Source organism: Oryza sativa, chromosome 10, assembly GCF_034140825.1.
Source record: "Oryza sativa Japonica Group chromosome 10, ASM3414082v1".
Lineage (NCBI taxonomy): Eukaryota > Viridiplantae > Streptophyta > Magnoliopsida > Poales > Poaceae > Oryza > Oryza sativa.
In genome coordinates, this window is record NC_089044.1 from 15,363,083 (window position 1) to 15,383,335 (window position 20,253).

At 42.7% G+C, this 20,253-nt stretch overlaps 1 long non-coding RNA gene across 1 annotated transcript; it reads left to right on the forward strand.

Annotated features, from left to right (window-relative positions):
• Positions 1-442: 442 nt before the first annotated feature.
• LOC136353630 (uncharacterized) lies at positions 443-1,775 on the forward strand. The gene is made up of 2 exons (XR_010736968.1): positions 443-721; positions 1,555-1,775. It is a non-coding gene; the product is annotated as an uncharacterized lncRNA (long non-coding RNA).
• The last annotated feature ends 18,478 nt before the right edge of the window (positions 1,776-20,253 follow it).

Here is a 20,253-nt window from a genome sequence, read left to right on the forward strand (position 1 = left end):
CGGGGGAGGAGAGGAGAAGCGTGCGAGTGCGAGATTAGGAGTCGGAGGAGAGTGCTCGCTCGTCCTCAAATCTACCGAGTGAGGAATACCGGGATGGGAACTCCCACTACTATAGAATTTCTGATATGTAACGGCCTTTCCCGTGCCGAGGGCTTGCGGACTGTCACAACGAGCTAAAATAAACACCGACAAAGATATACTCGCACTACTAGAAAATACATTTTTCCCGACGTGGGGGTCTTTTATTTGCAGGCGGACATGACTTTTGGAGCCAAATGACCACCTACAAAAATATAAATCGGGGTGAAATTCACTAGACGACTTAAGCAACGCCTGCGAAAATGGCGGAACTTATGTGGTCCGCCTGCAAAAATCGTACCTACCCCAAAAAAATCTAAGTCTTATCTTCTCCTGCACCCTCTCCCCACCACTCATTTCCCTCTCTCAACTCTCTCTCTCCCTCAACACTTCTCCAATCCCTCCCCTCCCTCCCTCCACCGGCTGGGCCCTCCCCCTCCCCTCCCCTCCCTCCCTCGACCGGCGGTGGCGTGGACAGCTCGGCGGCAGCGACGACAACGATGGTGCACACGGGGCGGCGGCGGTGGCTCCCCTCCCCCTCCCTCGCAGATCTGGCCGGAGGAGGGAGGAGGGAGGCCGGTGGGGGCGGCGGTGGCTCTCCTCCCCCTCCCTCCCAGATCCGGCCGGAGGGAGGCTTGGGTGGGTAAGGCGCACTGGTGGAGAAGTGCTTTTTAGTCCCGGTTTGTAACCCCCTATAGTCCCGGTTTTTAAACCGGGAGATGAAAAAAATACTCTGTTTTGGGAAGATAGTTGGATTGGGGGGGCGTCCTTTGGCTGATCAGTTTCCAATTCTTTATAACATTAGTATGAATAAGTATACTTTGGTAGCTAAAGTAGTGTTGGAAGGACTGGATAGCCTGAGATTTAGAAGAACTCTGGTTAATAAGAAGTTGGAGGAATGGAGCAAACTGAAGTGTCTGTGCAAGAATGTGAAACTGACAAAAGATAAGGATACTCTTATCTGGAGGCTGACTAAATCAGGCGTCTTTTCTGTGAAGTCCTTTTACAGGGCGTTAATGATTCAGGGGAGTGGTTTCCCTTTTAAGAGAATCTGGAAATTCAAAATTCCTCCAAGGGTGACGGTGTTTCTTTGGTTGTTGTTGAAAAATAGTGTCCTAACTAAAGACAATCTGTTAAAGAGAGGTTGGAAAGGGAAGGAGTCTAATTGTCAATTTTGCTCTGGACAGGAAAATGTGGAAACTTGTTTCTTACTTGTCCTGTGTCTCGCTTTCTTTTGAATGTGATTGGCAGTGTTTTTAACCTGACTCTGGCAAGAGATATCAAGCATCTTTTAGGAGGTTGGCTTTGTGATTTAATAAAGAAGATAAAAAGGTAGTGGTAGTTGGGATTGCTGCTGTTCTTTGGGTTATTTGGAAAGCCAGGAATGCTGCATGCTTTAAAAAGGAAAAATTGAATGACCCGGTGGAACTAATTCATTCTGTTTGTTTATGGATCGAATCTTGATCTATTTTGCAGAGATCGGAGGACGCACAAGAAAAGCTATGAATGGGAACGGCTCTGCTAAGGAGGGTGGCAAGTGAAATCTTTAATGCAAGCTTCGGGTGGAACACACAAATCAGGAGGCTGGAGTTGTGATTCTGATTGTGATGTTAGGCTATGTTAAGCAGTTCCATCTTGAGTTTGTAATAGGAGCTTTACCTTTTGTTATGGTATATGTGCCATGAGTATGGTCGTTTTGTTGAGTTAGTCTGTAAAAGATCTTTCATTTCGTTAATGAAATGGGAGGACTCTGTCCTCTTTCTAAAAAAAAAAAAACCGGGACTACCAATTCAGGACTAAAGATCGCTATCTTTAACGAAGGAGAGAAAAAAGTGAGGGGATACCGAGGAGATATCGGCAGTTTATTTTGGTCCCGGTTGGTATAAACAACCGGGACTAAAAATAGATCTTTAGTCCTGGTTGTTTATACCAACCGGGACTAAAGATAATTGGAGCTTAACTGTACCCACCAACTTCTTTGAACCGGGACTAAAGATGACCAACCGGGACCAAAGATCAAAATTTTTTTAACCGAGACTAAAAATGATCTTTAGTCCCGGTTTTTATTGCAACCGGGACTATTGTGGAATTTGGTCGACCGACCAAAGATGATTTCTGCACCAGTGGCGGCGGAGCGCGGGCCGGAGACAACGAATGCTCAGTGGCGGCGGCGACGACGACGGCGCGCGCAGGCCGGTGGTGGCGGCTCCCCTCCCTCCCTCCCTCCCTCGCAGATCTAGCCGTTGGAGGGAGGGGAGAGGCCGGCGGGGGTGGCGGCGGCTCCCCTCCCCCCTCCCTCCCAGATCCGGCCGGAGGGAGGCCTGGGGAGGGCGGCGGGGCGCGGGGCGGCGATGACGATGGCTCGGCGGCGGCTCCCCTCCCATCCTCCCTCGCAGATCTGGCCGGAGGAGAGAGGGGGAGGGTGGCGGCGATGGCAGCGAGACACGTGGCGCGATTTTTTTATTTTATTGTATTTTCGGAGGCGGGCGGTTGCCCCGACTGCGAAAATCGATCGCAGTCATTGGGCTGCAGTCGGTCTTGCCCCATGCCTGCAAAAATTACTTTTGGCCGCCTGCAAAAATGCCTTTTTTAGTAGTGTCGTACATACATTATCCATATGCATGTATTTCGCGCCCATCACCGATGAGACCTATCGGTGACAGGCTTATGTTTAGGCCCGACAAAGATTATCTCTGTAATCTTTGTCAGGCCCTATATTTCTTAAGGCCCGATAAAGATAATAAATAGGCCCGTCACGGATGGTTGTCATCGGTGACGGGTTCAATATTAGGCCCGATTGAGATAACTGAAAACCCGTCACCGATGTCCGTTTGTTGGCCGTTACCGATATCTATTGCACACTATAAATACTCCAGCCACCTAAGTAATGGTTATCCCACTATTAACTATTTTGGTGGGAGGTGTTGGGGGCGAATTTTTGTCTGTTTTCCAAAGAAAAATGTAGAATTCAAAAAAGTAATTGAAAAATAGTAAACAATTCCTATAAATTTAGTAATACTTATCTTACAAAATTATTATCTAATATTTGTTCACTTTTGCAACGATGGATCAAAATTGGATGTATAGAACTGTGCGACGACATAGCAAAGAGTATAGAAGTGGCATTTCAAATTTTATAAGCAGCGTGGAGGACATGAAAAGAAGAAACAGCGATTACATGTGTTGTTCATGTGCAGATTGCAGAAATGATATTATGCTTAATATTTTTGCATCTCAATTGCTTAGGTTCTACGTGATGGAACCAATTCACATATGTTCAAGTTTTAGACTGATATGAGTACTCACATTATATTTATGATTGTTTATTCTTTCAGTGGTAGATAACGTACCCATCAACAATGAGTCATGGTGATTAGTCTTTCAGAGATATTCATAAAGATAAGATGTGTGTGTATTATAGGTATAAGTGCGCGCGTGTTTTTATCATCATGTGTTTGTTTATAACATGAGTGAGTGAGAAGACACGTGCCCACAACTCAACCACTGATGAGGGCTAATCCGTTGCACCACCTACCTTATCTGGATCATATCAGGTCTGTCTCTATGTAATTTTGTACTAGCATTTGCTTCAATTCCCCGCAATACACTTAATTATGTGAGTGACCAACTTGCTCTGGAAGTCAAAGTCGTCGATCGTCGTCAGATCAGAATGAACCTGGACACATTGCTGCGCCTCGTGCATCCATCTTCACGTGCGATAAGGAAAAGCACGTGCGTCCAGGTCGTCGCATTAGTGGTCATAGATCGATTGACGATATCGACATATCGTCATGCTCTCCAATCTCTGTTCCTTTTCGTCGTTAGTCGATAGAAACTGTCACGAACTCATGAAGCAAACAAGCATGTGTTGCTCAACCATCGGGTTATAAAATTAATGTTAGCTCGGATATGAATACATTATTCACCAGTACTACGTACTGCTGTTAGCTGATCAGCTGATCATAAACAATGAACTAGAAGTAGTTATAGTTGTTTGCTCTATTAGATTATAAACCATATCAGCCAGAGGAGGAATTTTTTAGTGGCAATTGGCCGTACGTCAAAGCGGATCCATACACAACTACAGAAATAGTAGTTCTAAAGAAAAAGAAACAGTATGTTTTCTCAAACGATTATAACATATTTTCAAACAACCGTTTGCGTCCGGGTGTCAACGAAAATCGTCATTTTCCTAGGCGGGTCATGGGTGACGTAACCACACGTGAAAACGTTATTTTCACACGTGGACACGTTATGTCGCCTGTATGAAAAACAATTTTAGCGAAAAATCTAGAAACCCTAAATTTGTCTCCTCTCCCGAAGCAACCATGCTGCCACTGTATCGCTCCTAAGACCGCCAAATCTGCCCATCACCGTCGAGGTTGAGGTCGCATTTGCAGCCGCACGCCTTGGCTCCTCCGTCTCCACTGGCAACGGATCTGCCCATCATGAGGCTGCAGGCGGCGGATCCAACCGCTGCCTGAAGCCCGCAGGCACCGATGGCTGCTTCCGCCGCACCGGGTTGCGCGATCATCAGGGTCGCTCTCATCCCCACCACCGCTTGAAGTCATTAGATTTACCATCCCTGAGGTCAGTTGCAGTATGGATCCGCCACTCCCGTATCCGTCGCCCGCCGTCGCCACCACCGCTACCCGAAGCGTGTGCCTGTCAATGTGTGTCGTTTGTCAAGAAGGGAAAGAGAGGAGAAGGAGCACTAGGAGAGTGGGAGGCGATGCCCGACGTCGATGCACGCCATCAATAGGAGAAGAATGAAGAGAGGGAAGAGGAGCTTAGAGAAGTGAGGAAGAGTGTGCAGTCCTTATTTAAAAAGAAAAAGTACGAATTACCCCCCCCCCAAAAAAACTATCGCGGTCGTCCGAATTACCCCCCTAAACCACAAAACCGGACATTCTTCACTCCCCAACTATATAAACCGGACGAATTACCCCCCTCAACCCAATCCGCGGTGGTTTTGGTCTACGTGGCGTACACGTGGCATCCCAGTCAACGTTTTTTAATAAAAAAAATAGTGGGACCCGCCTGTCATACTCTCCCACCTCTCTCTCTCTCTTCCTAACTTTCCTCACAATCTCTCTCTCTTTCCCTCTTCCTCTCAATCTTTCTCTGTCTGCAGGCGTGCATGGGGGCGGGTAGTGGATGGCGGCATCGCGGCTACGGCGGACGGCGGCGTCGCGGCTTTCTTCTCCTTCAGACGGTGACCGCGGAGGCAGCGAGTGCGGCGGAGGAGGCAGCGGCGAGGAGAGGCGGCGGAGGAGGCAGAGGCGAGGAAAGGTGGCGGCAGAGGAGGAGAGGTGGCGGCGTGGCGAGGCCACGGTGGCGACGGTGGAGGAGGCGAGGGGGTGGAGAGGCGAGTGCGGCGGCGAGGCGAGCGGTTGTGGCGAAGGAGGCGAGGGGGCGGCGGCGAGGCAGGGCAGCGCAGGGGTGGGCGCGAGCGGCAGCTGGGTGCCGAACGGCGGCGGCGGGTGCGGCTGGGAGCGACTGGCGGCGCGAGACGAGAAGGCGGCGACGTCGTCCCCCCGCAACCGCCTCGCCACCGCTGCCGCCGTGCTCGCCTCCTCCGCCGCACCCTGCCGCCGCCTCGCCTCGCCTCCTCTGCCGCACCCCTCCGCAGCCGCCTCGCCTCCTCCGCCGCACCCCGCCGCCGCCGCCTCGCCTCCTCCAGCCCGCCCCTCCCATTTCCTCTCCCCCTCCCCCATCCCCTCTAGCTTCCCTCGCCGAAAAGCTGGGTTCACATGGGGCACCACCACCGATGGCATCATGAGGCGCCCCCGTCGCCGTCTCCTCACAGCATCCCACCACCGTGGAGCACGACGTAGTGGCGCCCGTCGAAGGTGCGCCCGAGGAGCGCGGCGGCGGCCGACGCGGCCGCTTTGGGGCGGAGGAAGTCTTCGCGGCAGAAGCCGCGGCCATGGCAAAGAGGCAGGCGGCGGTGCTCGCCGTCGTGGCGTCAGCCGCCGCCGCGTGGCGAGGTCCGCCTGGACCACCACCGGTCCACCGCCGCGGCCTCACGCTGCCGTCCGGTTCCCCCTCGTCTCACGCTGCGCGTCGCCGTGCATCCTCCGCCCACGAGAGAGAGACAGAGAGAGATTAGGAAGAGAGAGATAGAGGAAGAGAGAAAGAGGGGGTATGACATGTGGGTCCCACTATTTAAAAAAATAAAATGCTGACTGGACTGCCACGCGTACGCCACGTAGACTAAAACCACCGCGGATTGGGTCGAGGGGGGTAATTCGTCCAGTTTATATAGTTGGGGGTGAAGAATGTTCTGTTTTGTGGTTCAGGGGGGTAATTCGGACGACCGCGATAGTTCGGGGGGTAATTCGTACTTTTTGCTATTTAAAATTGGTCCGCCCATTAGTGCACAACCCCCATTATTTATTTATTTTCACATGCAAGCCATTTAAGGAGGTGTTTGCAAAAATAACACTTTCTCTATTCAGCTATCTTAGGAGGTTCATCTATGAAATTCAATTTTTACAAACGCATCGTAACTGGACACCTCCCGTATAATTTTATAAGTGGGTCTCTTTTTAGTCCGCTTGTAAAAATAATTGTGGATGTGTCCACGGAAATCCTTTCTTATAGTGAAAACTAAGTTTTCCTGCAGCGTACAACACAAATAAATTCATTAGTGCATGATTAATTTAGTATTAATTACTATAAACTTAATTATTGATTTATTTTTAAATAGAAATATTGATTTTTTTAAAAATATATACCATTTTGAAAGTTCGGGCAGTGTGTTTACTAGAAATAAGATAGTAATTATGCCAATAAGTTGTTTAGAACGCAATATCGTAAACACATGCTCCATCCGAAAAAAAAAACCTAGGAGACCCCTCCTAAGTTGATTTTTCATGGAACGGAGGGATTAAGTGAGAATTGTTTGCCAGAGAACTCAGAGCATGAAAGGTTCCCTCTGGTACTAAAATATAGCTAATAGCTTTTTAAAAGGTAGCCATATTTGGAAGATCAGTAGGGGAGTACGGAGGAGTATATATATATATAAGAAATAACTGGTTGTTTAACTGTAAACTGGTTATTATGTAATGTTCCCAGGCTCCTGTGGGCCCCACGGTCAACCATGGTGTGTTTGACATTCCGTACTTATCCAATCTCTTTGACCACGTGCGTGACTCGCAGTCGCAGGACTACTGTATACCGATCTACCTTTCGTCAAAAAAAAATCCAATCTTATTAACAAACATGAACATGTATGCATCCAGATTTATTGCTAAGATTGAATTCTTTTTATAGACGGAGTAGTACTCCTAATAACTTTTTATAGTGTAGTCGACTTATTTAGTCGTCTTTTTTTTTCTGAAAAAGAAAAAAGGAAGAAGCAGACATGTATGTGAATATGTGATCTTTCGGTGACGAGGTACCTCTCAAATTTGATGGAGCAACACTCAAAATACAAATTTCTCACAGTGCAAGTTGCTTCGAGTGGTAGTTTCACATTTTTATTTTAGCCTTTGGTGTTTTTCATTTTAGTACTCACAACTTTCCAATTTATATAGAAGTTTAAATTTTACACTAAACACCCCAAAATCTAGAAATTAATAAAAAAATCTCTCCTCCCTCCCTCCTCTCCCCACCGACACCAAAATCCCCCTCCCCATGCCTCACCCACTTCACCAGCCGAGCTCCCCCACCCTCTCACCTCCCACCAGCTCAAGCTCTCCTCTCCGGCGACATCGTCGCCTCTCCTCTCCTCTCTCCTCCCCTGTGGCATGATCGACGCGGCAGCGGCGTGGATCAACATGGGTGGTGGAAGGGATTGACGCAGCGATGGCGGATCAATGCGGAGATGGCGGATCGACACGGTGGCGGCGGCGAGGGTCGATGCAGCGGCGGTGGATTGTCGCAGCCCTTCTCTCCAGTCCACCCCTTCTCCATCTTCTCCAGAGCGAGAATGACGACGCCGCAGGGCGACGACTTAGGGTGAGGCATCTCCCCAACGCGGCCCCTCATCTGGTCCTCGCCAAAAGTCTGACGAAACTATGCGGCTCTCTGCTGGGGGGTTATGGCCTTAAGAAAAGAAACTACTAAGAGAGAGAAAAGGAGAAGTATAACGCGTTTGCTTTCTGCAGGCAAATCAGTCGTCCAGTCTATGGCCTTGTTTAGTTCCAAATTTTTTCTTCAAACTTCCAACTTTTCCATCACATCAAAACTTTCCTACACACATAAACTTCCTACTTTTCCGTCACATCGTTCTAATTTTAACCAAAATTTCAATTTTGATGTGAACTAAACACGCCCTATACCTAATAAACACACTAATTTAACTGGATACCAAACATTGATGTAATTTAGATCATATTTAATTAGTTACTTTCGTTTATGTAGCACATGCACGCATAACTAAATCAATAGCGAACGTAACGTACTGTACTTTTGCGACAAGCACACATACGCGGCAAATAGCAGTATCAGTACAGCACGCATGCACACGACGGTGTTTTTTTTTCCCTTTTGGTTTGTTTGTGAAGACGTGACGAGGAGGTCAAAGCTGGATATATAAGTGTACACCCATTTTCTTGGAAATTCGGACATTGGTAGAATAGATGCGCGAATGTGATCGGATCATCGGAGTAAAGGGTTGGCACGTCGTCGACCAGCCGAAAATGTGATCTGGTGGTTAATTAGTTGGCATCATGCACGCACTACACGTTTCAATCAACAACTACTGGTACGTACAGGCTACTTACTCCATCCTAAAATACCATAACGTCGTACTCTATCTGTTTTGATGTTTATTTTTTTAGTTAAAATTATTTATTTTTAATTAAGTTTATAGAAAAATTAGCAAAATCTAGAACACTAATTTTGTTTCATTAAAATTAATATTGAATATATTTTAATAATATGTTTGTTTTATATTGTACATACTATTATATTTTTCTACAAACTCAAACATACAGAAGTTTGACTAGAAAAAGAAGTCAACCGACTTAATTATAATGTAAAATCGAGTATATTAGATTAGGCACCGTCTAGAACATGTCTGACAAGATTCACTATATCCAATAGAAAAATATCCTACTCTCGGTAAGGATTGAGATTTGAACCGTCCTATAAAATTAAATTGCTACGGACCCCTCTGCCTCTCTGCCTTTCTACTTTTGTCGTTCAACCTCAGCCTGTTCATTCGTGGTTCGGAGCGGGTTTTGAAACCAACCCAGCGTAACCCGTAGCAATCCGGTTTAGACGGTTTTTGCCAACGGTTTTGCCGGGTTAAACCGTCTTTGTCTTCCTCCTCTGCACACACGAACGAACCAGAGTAAAATGCAGATGGGAGACAGCCATGGATGTCCTCAACGAGAAGGTTAAAATAGTTGGCTCCTGCGCAGCTGCACGGAGGGCTCTCCGAGGGTCACGCGGTTCGCGGCGCCGCGCGGTGGTTCCGCCGCCGCCGCCGCAGCCACCACTGCCGATCTACTAATCCAAGCCATGGCAGAAGAGATGCCAGGGGTTGGTACTGCTCCTGCTGCGGCTCGTGTCTCTCGTCTCGTCCGATTTCGGCGCTATCACCTCCCGGCTTGGCTGCGTCAACTTCGCCGTCTCCGAACGCAACCACGGCGACAACATTGCCTTCGCGTACAGCAACGGCATGGACGCCGGCAATGGCACCATCCCAGGCTTCATCAACCTTGCGGTATTTTATACGGTTTAAACGGGTTTTAGAGTAGCCCAACCCAACCCACGTATAACCGGCTGAGCGGTTCGGTCTGGGTTGGTTTAACGGTTTCACCGGGTTGGACCCAAACCATGAACAGGCCTAGTTCAATTGATGACACAGCATAAGCGTGGAAGAGATCACCAAAGACAGTCTAGCTAGCTTTATGATATTTTCAGAAAGAAAAAACTTTAGACAGTCGATCGCGTCTACTGGAAAAAAAAATGAAGTGAGGTACACACGTCTTGTGAACATTATGGGGGTAAGATCGAAGAAAAGATCAGACTCTGGGCTTAATCAAATCCGATATATTAAGGAAACTGCATCCTCATCGACCAGCTAGCCCTCTGCGTTTAAATTCGTTTAGACATAAAGGAGAGTTGATTTGTTTAGAAATTTAATCCGTACTTGATTTGTCTGAGAAGGATCGCGGCACGACCAAATCTTTGAAACTGAGTACGACGTCGGAACGCGTAAGAATTTACTAATTTCAAACAAGTTAAGTGATGATAATGATATATAACTGACAGATATATTGATCGATCGAAAAATATAATGTTCTTCGAAATTCAGATATAATTAATGTGAAGGCAACTGTCCTGTAGGCATGTCGGCCGGCCAGCTTGCTAGCTAGCTATATACAGCAGAGCTAGCTGATATTGGGTTAGATAATTTAGAATATTATATATGTAATACCTCCGTCAAAAAAAAGCCTTAATCTAGATGAGAATGTGACACATCCTCATAGAACATATCTAGATATATTCGTTATAGTAGAATATGTAACATTTCTCCATTGATTAAATTCTTGTTACGGAGGAAGTACATCGTACCGATCATATATATTTGAGTCAACTACTAGCTACTTTTAATTAATCGTAGATATCTTAATAACTAATTAAAAGATTTGATATAATTCCTTTCGTCACATCTGTGATTGCGTGCTTTCGTCCGTCATTAATCGCGCTAATTTTTCCTCGTGCGCTCTCCGATTCATCTGAGTGTTCTTCAGGCAACTGAGCCCAAGCAAAAACAAATTAATGGGCTCAACATATGAAGGCCCACGCATACAGATCGAGGCCCAGGTGGAACGTCGCGTGGGCCACGCGCGTCGCGGACTCCGTTTTGTCCAGGGCGGCCTACATACGGACTTTGACGAAGCCATCAGGGAGAGGGATCTACACACGTTTCCTCTGCTTATGCAGTCTGCTTGCTGTGTATATACTCCCTCCATTTCTAAATATTTGATGCATCTTTTTCTATCATTTAATTCATTGTTAAATATACTTATATGTATACTTATAGTTTTACGTATTTTACAAAAGTTTTTAATAAGACGAACGGTTAAACATGTGCTAAAAAGTTAACGATGTTAAATATTTAGAAACGGAGGGAGTATATCTTAACTAATTAAAATATTCGTAATTTTCCATTCATCACAAGACGGACGTCTTCGTCCGTCGGCGGTGCGCCTTCACAGCCCCCGAATCCCGATCGCTCTTAGAATCGGAAACAGGGAAACACTTCCCAAAATCGGCACAACCAAAACTCAACCACTCTTTGCCCCAAAAAAAATCAACCACAATCATCACAAAATACATCACAAAACTTCACAAAAATATACATCAAAAAGAAAAACAACAATATACATCACAAAACTTCACTCGCCTGATCCATCTTCGGCCGCCGCCGACGCCGCCACCGTCGCCGGAGGGAGAAGAGTTGCGGCGGAGGGATCCGCCGCTCCTTATCCGACCACGGACGCCACCGACGCCGGACCTACCGCAGGAGGAAGGCAGGTGGGGGGGAGGGAGCTGCCACCGCTGGATCCGCCCGCGGCCGTCGCCGGCGGATCTGCCATGGGAGGGAGGCTAGAGGGGGTGGAGGGATCCACCGCCACCACCCTCTAATCCGCTCGTGGCCACTGCCAACTCGCCGCCACCACCGCCGTATCCACCGCAGGAGGGAGGCGAGAGGGAGAGGAGGAGGGGCGAGGGAGGCGAGACAGGGCGGAGGGAGCGGCTGCCAGCGAGGGAGGCGAGACGGGACGGAGGGAGCCGCCGCATCCGCCTCTCGCGGGAAGGAGGGAAGGGCACACTGCAGCCGCTCGTGGGTTGGGGGGAGGAGGGCGCCGCCGTCGCTGTTCGGTAGGGGAGGTCGCCGCTGCTGCCGTCAGTTTTCGATCAAGAGCGAGCGAGAGAGAGAGAGACAGAGGAGATCGGAGGCGGAGAGGGGGGAAGAATTTTAGGGTTAGGGTTTTTGCTGCAGATATTTATATTGGTTCAATCTGGACCGTCCATTCGATAGAACGGCTCCGGCTTCTCCCGCATCGGGCCACTGGACTATTGGGCCTCCGCATTATTGGGCCTCCAAATAGCCCGCAATTAAAATCAATGTTTTCTCTCTCAGTAATTTTAAGCATCTTTCTATTTTTAAGAAATAGCATTAATACCATTTTAATTGTTTATGACTGCTTATTAATTTAATTCCAACTAAATTCAATAAACTAAAAATTTGCCTAGATTTTTCTATTTATTTTTCAAATAAAAATGTAATTTATTTCTCATGATATAGAATTTAAATTTAGACTAAAATTAAATAATTTCAATTATTTTTTAATTCTATATGGACTCTATTCTTCTTCCAATATTCCTATTTTTTTATTGTTCTAATTAGTTTTCTATATGGACTCTAAACTCTTCTTTCAATATTTTTTATTTTGAATTTTAATTCTTTTTCTAAATTGTATTCCTATATGCACTCTAGGCTCTTTTGGAGAATATATTCTATGACTCCTCATCCAATATTATTTATGATTGGACAACGTGATCTTTTTTTAAAAAAAAAGAAAGAGTCCTTGTCTACAATAAGTTCTCCTTATTTTTTATATTTTACTCCAATTAATATGAGAATTTCTAGACCATAAGAGCTAACATGGATGCTCTTTTTTCTATAAGTTTACTAAGTTAATAACATTAGTTTTTTCCCGTTGCAACGCACTATTGAATAATAATTTATTATGAGCTACTATATTTCTCTGTATCATTTGAGACTTTTTATAGCAAGCAAAAATTCAATAATTTATTATGAGCTACTATATTTCTCTCTATCATTTGAGACTTTTTCTAGCGAGCAAAAGTACCAAAACAGTGTGAAAATAACTTTGGTTAATACACCGTAGCGAAGCACGGGTATTTTGCTAGTATAATATAATACTAGCATGTTAATTAATTACACCACGTTTATGTACTCTATCTATACTCGTAAAGGAATTCGTTTTGGACAGTGACACGGTCTCCAAAACACAACTTTAACTTCTTATTTATATAAAAATATTTATTGAAAAGTGATATATGTATACTTTTATAAAAATATTTTTCAAGACAAATCTATTCATATAATTTTTACATGTTTAAACTCAACAACTTGAGAGTATTCATAATTTATATTTCCAAGGTTTGACTTAAACATTGTACTAAACGACTTCATTTACGAGTACGGATGGAGTATAGTAGTACTCCTATATGTTAGTTAGAGCTATCTAATTACGGCCGAGTGTTAACATCAAAATTTGAAATGGTTTTTAATGGATTCAGTAAAGGAAAGAAATTAATTGGAAGATGGAAGTCAGCAATACAAATTTTTTTTAATAAGAACAACGGTCAAACATGTGCTAAAAAGTTAACGGTGTCAAACATTTTGAAACGGAGGGAGTATATAGCTAGCGAAAGTGAAAGTACCCTGATCTTGCGTAATTCGCGTCAGCACCATCTGCGTCATCTTTTACACGGCATGTAATGTACTGACGTACATATGCTTGCAGTCAAAGTCTCATGCCATGTGTAGCTAGCTAATTCAGTTCGGAATTTCGTTTGTCCATATGGATCTCTGCGCGGTCATGCACAGGGATCATTGACCATTTGACCATACTCCATAACGCTTGTACACGTACGCTAGCTAGCTTTGATCGACTTGCCACACTTCAATTTAGTTCCTAATGAGCAGCTTACGTAATTGCCTCGAATGGTCTCATGTATACACATGGGTTTGCCTAATTGCATAGCTTTTTCGTTGGTTTGCTCGCAACCTTGGTACCTGAAGATATTGTGACAAGATGCATGCGACCCCTTGATGATAAATCAAACATGTCCAATTTAAGCCCTTTTTTTAAGGGTAATTTAAGACCTTCTTCTTGACAAAGTAGTAAATGTACTACCGAAGGAAATTTGGACGACTTGCAGATTATTGCGATATTTGCAACGAGGCCCAACTAATTAATTACAAGAAGGCCGTAGCATTTGGTTCACGGCGTGGGCCTGATGCTGCTGGTTTGGGCCGAAGAGTATGTGTGATGTGGGCCCACCTACCACACGCTCGCTAATGGGCCGGACCGAGAGGAAGCAGCCCATAAATTTCATTTCTCGTAGGTGGCCCAGGTTTTGAACAAACGTTGTTAACACAGAGACTTTATTTGTGGATTTTGATTCCGGGATCTCCCCTCCCTTGTTTAAAAACTACAGTTTTCTACAGCAACATTGTTACGTACGCTAAGTTACTGGTCCCAATCAATTAGCTAGAAATATATAGCTAATTCTAACATTCGAAGTATATGAAAAAGATAGAGCTACGTACTTATCTAGCTAATTCTGCATCATAGGAGTCATCGAAAGATGAGCAGTTACGCTTTGCTTCATAAGGTTCAACACCGACTCGTTTCTTTGGAAGATTTAAGATGGGAAAAAAGAGCTCCATGTGACACTATACGGCCAAAGACATACTCCCTCCGTTTCTAAATGTTTTACGTCGTTGATTTTTTTAAATATATTTGACCGTTCATCTTATTCAAAAATTTTAAGTAATTATTAACTTTTTCCTATCATTTGATTCATTGTTAAATGAACTTATATTATACATATAGTTTTACATATTTTACAAAGGTTTTTGAATAAGACAAACGGTTAAAGATGTGCTAAAAAATCAACGGTGTCAAATATTTAAAAACGAAGGGAGTATCATATATGATATGCGGAAAGAGAGAAAGCGCACGGGCAACAGAAATTTTTTTACCGCGAAACAACATGAGCGCCTCCTATCATAATTTTATATTAATAAGAAATAATATTTACCGAGAATTATAGGTAGTGCGTATGCTCCGAGTCGAGGTAGCGCGCGTTTCTGGGCGCTATACCATCGCGCGCGCGGCTCCAACGTGCTTTTTTTTCAGTTTCCTGTTATACTAAAAATTTAAAGATATATTTTATAAATTGAATCTTTCGCCTCCAATTTCCGTTGAAAGTTTTTTAAATTTAAGTTGAATGTTTTTAAATTTTGAGATGAAAGTTTTCAAATTTAAATTGAATATTTTGAATTTTGAGGTGACAGTTTTAATTTGAGTTGAAAGTTTTCAAATCTTGACTTGAAAGTTTTCATTTTTGAGTTGAAAGTTTCAAATCTTCAGTTGAAAGTTTTCAAATCTGAGCTAAAAGTTTCAAATCTTAATTTGAAAATTTTCAAATCCGAGCTGAAGGTTTCAAATCTTGTTTTGAAAATTTTTAAATCCGAGCTGAAAGTTTTCAAATCTAAGTTTAAAGTTTCAAATCCGAGTTGAAAAGTTTTTAAATCTGAGTTGGAAGTTTTCAATCTTGACTTGAAAATTTTCAAATCTAAGTTAATAGTTTTTAAATATAAATTTATACTTTCAATTCTGGACTTGAAAGTTTTCGAATCTAAGTTGAAAAAAATTTCAAATCTTAGTTTACAACACGAAAAAAAGAAAAATAACGCGCATAAAAAACTTTTTGCCCGAAAAAAAGGGAAATATGTAAAGGAATTCTTTTTCGGTCATGCGTAACGCGAAACGCGTAACAGAAAATTGGACCCACAACTGCCTTGCACCTCGTGCGTGCGACTTGGTGAAACGGCGCGTACGTGCCAATTAGCCATCCCAATATTTATAAGGTTTATGTTTACAAGATAAAGAAAGTAGAAGAAGAGAAATCCAGGTGAATTAGTAGGGTTATTTTGTTTTTACAAAATTTTAGTTATTGTTGGAGCTGGTGGATAATGAGTAGACTCAATATAAAATAATATAATATTTTCTTAAAGAGTTTAGATCACTTACCTGAACACTAAAACATATATTAACGTACATGTAATTTTAGTTTTCTTTTTTCGTTTGAACACACGGATATTTTTTCTAGTTACATGGTAAATACGTACAAGAAACCTTAATGTCAGTTGTGCAATTGGCCCACACATATCATATAGGGCACTGAAACCGGATTCTCCGACATAGAGGATTTCTATGTAAGAGAGACATCCGTGCCAGATCACTATCAATTCCGCATCCAACGGGAGCATCGTTTCAAAACCTTTCCTCCGTCGGCGTGTTCCTCCGGGCGCCATAGGGGGAGCCGGAAATGATGTTGCTGCCAGGGTTCACAATTCCGACGAAAACCGGTCGAATTTCACGAAATTTCAACATTTCGACACGGCTCGACATTAAGTTTCGGCTGGAATTTCGAAGGTTAAACAGTAGATTTGGTCAAAATTCAGTCCAAATTTATCAAAAACCGATCGAAATTTATCGAAACCGTGATACCGATGGGGATCAACTGGTAATGTAAACCCTGGCTGCTGCTTTCCCCATTGATTGGACCGATCAACAGAGGAGAGGCTGGAAATGATGCTGGCAGGCACACTCTCAGGGAGCACCCGGCGAACGACAACTAGAAGGATCGAAATAGCAATGGCCATTCGGATCCACCCCAACCTGATCCGGAGCAACCCCTGCAAATGCAAGCACGATAGAGCAATATATATACTGTTATTGACCACTTCATTTGACCAAATTAATATGCAGCTAGGACAAGTACTGGAAGCCCCAAAAAAAATCAAATTAAGATAGACACCAGCTGGGTACTTACTACATTCTGCGACGGGACTGTTGATGATCATCAGAGCGGCGATAATGGCCATGAGTAGCATGATCGCAAGGACACGGCCAGATGTTGCCGAGGATGCCATTATATTGACACTACTGCTGGTCTGTTATCACCTCGATTTGAGTTAGTATATGTTGCATTTATTGTTGAATCTCCATTGGCCCTGCAAGCTGTATTTATAGCATTTACATATGCATGCAACCCCTATATGTGCGCCTCTTATCATGGTTGGACACACCCAAGACTAGTCTTAATTAGAAGGGCAAGTGGTTTCATTAATCTTGACTATATGTGTGCATGCCTAACCTTGACTAGCTAGCTTTTTTCCAGCCGCCTTAGAAAAGGTATAAGGCATGTTTGAATTGCTACCCTATCTATTTGTTTTGTAGTGTCAAATCTTAGATAAGTTTTGGTACTACCAATATGTTGGTAGAGATTTCTATTGATCGGATAAGTTTTGGAATTAATCCAGACATCACACAAAGTACTATGTAGACTACCAATAATTTGGTACTGCAAGATTTAATTGGCATTAAACCAAAACAGTTTATACACGGATACACCTCTTCATGTATTTGTGAGGTAGAAACATTAACGATACTATTTTACATTTGTCAAAATAAATTTCTTTAAAAAAATTATCTCATATAAATATATAGTATAATTATAGTGGTAAAATGTATGTAGTTATAATAATACATATATAAGTCATGTTTCTATACTCATGCTTTATAACATTGACTAGTTGGTTGATAGAAGACTGACACCAAATGTGAAGGCATGTTTCGATTTGGACGCTAGCTTGCCATTAGGCCCACTACTCACTACAATGATTATGCCCTTTATTGACGAGCCGTTTTCTTCGAGATCTAACGAAATTTCATCACAACTCTATTTTGTGATGACCTTGCCATGAAATCGCACTGTCACAGAAGCTCCATCTAGAATTACCTAATGAGACCAGTTAAAAAGGTCACAAAGTTACATTCGTCACAAATTGTTGTTACATTCTTTTCATCGTGAAGAGACTTAGTGACATTCCAAATCGTAACCGAACAAGTGAAAACCGTTATACATCGGCTGCTCCAGTGTCGCAGTGTCGTCGCTGCTTGGACAACCCGATGACATGGATCCGATGTGGACAAAGGTGTGAAGGCATGTTTCGATTTGAGACCGCTATAGCGCCATTAGGCCCACCACTTCATGTGACATGCAAATCGTTAAGCACCATTTTCTTTATCAATAATAAGAGCTTTTTCTCCCGCCTTCGAAAAATAAAATATATATACCTCTCTTCCCTATTAGAAAGGTGGAGAAATTAGCAATTTCACTGTACATATGTCGTCAAATTTTCTCTCCAACATTTATCAATTGCAAGAATAGTATATAGATGCCCTACTTTATCAAATTTTCTCTCCAACATTTATCAAATTGCATTTGTATACAAATGCAATTAATTACTCATAAATATATAATCATTAACATAAGCTAGATAGCGGGGTTGTTATACCCAAGTGCAACAGTGTTTGAGTCCTAGCCTCAACAATTTTGGGAGTGCAAATATGTGAGTAATTAGTTAGTGGGTATACTATATACGTGCAGTAATTATTGTGTCTATGGGCTTGTTCTCAAAGGAAAAATCATTAGCAACAACCAGTAGCTAGTGTACTTGGTACCTCATTTTGGGCTACTTCGAAACACAGGATTATCAAAACACAGGAATAAAAAAGACATAAGAATAACATGTTAATTTATTGGACTTTTATATATAGGATTTAGAAATAAGAAAGTTTTAAAATTATTGTCTAATAGTCATCGGAAAAAGTAGGAATTCAAGACAAGGGATGAAGAAAACCGATTGAGATCATCTGCAGTCAAATGTACGGTGCCTTTGTCACTAACATGTGGGCCCAGAGATATCGGACCCATATGTTAGTGACAAAGTAACGTGACTTCGACCGTATAGTATCCTGATCCGAAGAAAATATGAGGTAAGACCTCATGCCTCATGCTCATTTCTAGAATGCAGTCTCTAGCATGCTTACAATCAGCAACGACAAGTAGCATATTTCTTGAATGCAGTCTCTGTCTGCTACATTAATCTTGCATCCATTTCAAGAGGCGGGCCCAAGGGTGAGGCCATGATTTCCCCGTTCTCTTCCACAACTAATTATTTTTTAAGTAAATACATGTTTTTTTTCCATCAATAATTTGAACATATATATATATATATATATATATATATATATATATATATATATATATATATATATATATATATATATATATATATATATATATATATATATATATATATATATTAGTAGATGTTAGTGCAAACTTTGATTATCCTCCCTCAAAATCACGCACCAACCATTTCATGACCACATCACACGCATGTCTCTGACATATAGTTAGAGATGCAAGTGGTCGACCCGCGAACCCACCTATAGATCAAATAACTGGATAATCCCGCGTTGTGGTCTAGTTTGTTGCAACTAAGCAAGTGGATCGACCCGTAAACCCACTTATAGGTCAAATTAGTAGGTAACTCATGAGTCAATCCGTGGGTTAACCACTAATTTTGTTTATAAAGTGGGTTCGTGGGTCGGTCCACTTGATTACATACAACATATTTTTCGCTTTGTTGTTTCACTCCGTTGTGTTAATTTAATAAATGCATGCATGGCAACATTAAGAAACATAGTAAAAACAGACGCTCGTATATACATGCACCTACTTGTCCTTATACACATGCACACGTTATTCGTATAAGTACCTTGAGAGACTGGACTGATATCTTATTGTTGATTAGTATATATGTCATTTATCACTGAAATAATAATTAACTATAAATATAAATATTCATGTTAAGTTTAGGATTTAATCCCGGACAGAAAAGATTCATCACAAGTAACTTAGTCAGTAACATTTTGACGGCACAGCAGAATTAAAATGGAGTACTTGGCCAACTTGCTTTACAGAATGTTGACTTCGCTTAATGCATTTTTTTTATCTAAAATTGAAAAGGAATAATTGAGATTGGTGAAAGTAATATATATGTGCAAAAGAAAAATATCAGTACGAATCTACACTAGTTGCCATAGTGCATCTTCACCGGTCACTTCTTTTTGTTTACTGAAGTTTTATTAATTAGCAAATTAGTTACTGTCAACTTTAATCCGCCGTCGTCGCTATGCGAATAATTGACAGCCATTTCAATTGTTCCCTTGAAGGACATGAATCTATATATGTGGTTGATTGTTAGAAGCAGCAGTCAACTTCAATTCATGGTTAATATACTCGTAAACAAAGACTAGCTTTCCTAGCTACTCCTAGCTAGCTACGTACTCCCTCCGTAAAAAAAAAAAGACAATCTCCTTGTACAATGAATTTGAACGGAGGGTTGTCCAGATTCGTTGTACTATGAGGGATCTTTTTTTTTGGATGGAGGGAGTATATAACTAAACATATATAATTAGCAAGTGTTTTGTTATTATGGTGGGAGCAATATGTTTTGTTATTATGGTG